This window comes from Podarcis gaigeae, assembly GCF_964106915.1.
Source record: "Podarcis gaigeae genome assembly, chromosome: W".
NCBI lineage: Eukaryota > Metazoa > Chordata > Lepidosauria > Squamata > Lacertidae > Podarcis > Podarcis gaigeae.
In genome coordinates this window covers 24532488-24534639 of record NC_139695.1, presented here as the reverse complement: position 1 = coordinate 24534639, position 2152 = coordinate 24532488, and positions in this window count along the sequence as shown.

The following is a 2152-nucleotide window of genomic DNA, read 5'->3' as shown; positions in this document are numbered from 1 at the left end:
ATATAATCGATGTGTTAGAAAGGTTGGAAGTTTAAAAAAATTGTAAAGCGGTGTTAATGTTTATCAATGCGGAGAAGGCCTTTGATAATGTCTCTTGGAATTTTATGAAAAAGAATTTAGAAAGTATTGAGGTTGGACAAGAATTCTTAAATGGTATCAATGTGATCTATTTTGAACGAAAAGCAAAAATTATAGTTAATAATGTGGTCTCAGAATAAATTTGATGGGATGCTATGATTCTACACATGACTGTGGCCTGATGGGAAGTCTTGCACATGACTGTGGCCTGATGGGAAGTCTTGCTCCTAAGCTTCGCTTCTGTACATAATGCTGCACAAACCATTCTAATACTAAGACATTCACTCACCACCTTAGAATGTTCAGTTCTAACATAAATTAGAATTGAAAAAGGAACCAGGCAAGGGTGCCCACTTTCCCCTCTACTTTTTATTTCAGTTCTGGAGGTTTTGCTAAATATGCTAAGGAAGGAAGAAGAGGTTAAAGGTATAACAGTAGGATCCAAGCAATATAAGTTAAAAGCCTTTGCTCATGCTTTGGTGTTAACTTTACAAGATCCAGACTCCAGTGCAGTGAAGGGACTGGAGTTGATTCAGGAGATTGGGCAGGTTGCAGGATTCAAGTTAAATAAAAGCAAAACCAAAGTGTTGGGGGAAAACTTAGATAATGAGGAGAGAAAAGTCCTTTAGGAGAAGACTGGCCTTGTCTTTGTGGAAAAAGTGAAATATTTGGGTGTGAATTTATCAGTGAAAAATTGAATTTATATAAGGATAATTATGAAAAATTATGGAATGAAATTAAGAGAGATCTTGAGATATGGTCAAATTTAAAATTGTTGTTGATGGGCCGAATATCAGTGGTCAAGATGAATGTATTGCCAAAGATGTTGTTTTTATTTCAAGCTATCCCAATTATTGGCAATGTAAAATGTTTTAAAGAATGGCAGAAATGTCATTTAGACATTTAAAATGTCTAAATTTATCTGGCAAGGGAAAAAACCCAGAATTAAATATAAAATATTAACAGATTCAAAAGAAAGAGGGGGATTTCCCTTGCCAGATCTGAAGATATACTTTGAAGCTGCAGCTTTCTGCTGAATTAAGGCATGGATTCAATTAGAAAATGTGGATGTGTTAGACTTGGAGGGATTTGACAATGTATTTGGTTGGCATGCATACTTACGTTATGATAAGATATCGGCCCACAAAGTTTTTAAAACTAATGTAATTAGAAAATCTTTATACAATGTTTGGATAAGATATAAAGATCTCTTAGAAAGGAAAACACCCAGGTGGCTCTCACCAATGGAAGCAAAGGCCCAGAAAAAGTTAAATATGGAGAGTAAATGGTTGAAATATGCTGATTTATTGTTGGAAGACAACGAAGGATTTAAATTAAGACCATTTGATCAAATTAAAGATAAATTGGATTGGCTACAATATTATCAGATCAATGAACTGTATAAGCTTGATAAGAAAAATGGTATTGCAACGGAAAAATCCAAATTGGAAATGGAGTTGTTAGATACCAATGTTAAAATCTATCCAAAATGTACAACTTATTGTTGGAATGGCATACAAAGGACGAACAAGTTAAATCTGTGATGATAGATTGGGCAAGAGATGTTGGACACAATATAATGTTGGAAGATTGGGAAAGGTTGTGGAAGAAAGGGGTTAAGTTTACTGCATGTACTGTATTAAAAGAAAATATTATGAAAATGATGTATAGATGGTACTTAACCTCTAAAGTTAGCAAAGGTTTATCATACAGATGATAATTTATGTTGGAAATGCAAAGAAAAAGAAGGTACCGTTTATCATATGTGGTGGACGTGTCCCAAGGTGAAAGACTTCTGGGAAAAGATTTATAATGAGTTGAAAAAAATATTGAAAAATACATTTATTAAGAAACCAGAAGCCTTTCTGCTTTGAATAATAGGTCTGGAATTGCCCAAAAAGGATGTTAGATTGTTTTTGTATGCCACCACAGCAGCAAGACTGCTAATAGCGAAAAACTGGAAATCCCAAGAAATACCAACAATAGAAGAATGGTAGATGAAGATGTTGGACTTTTTGGAGTTGGCCGACCTGACTGGAAGAATCCATGATCAGAAGGAGGAGAAGACTCAAGA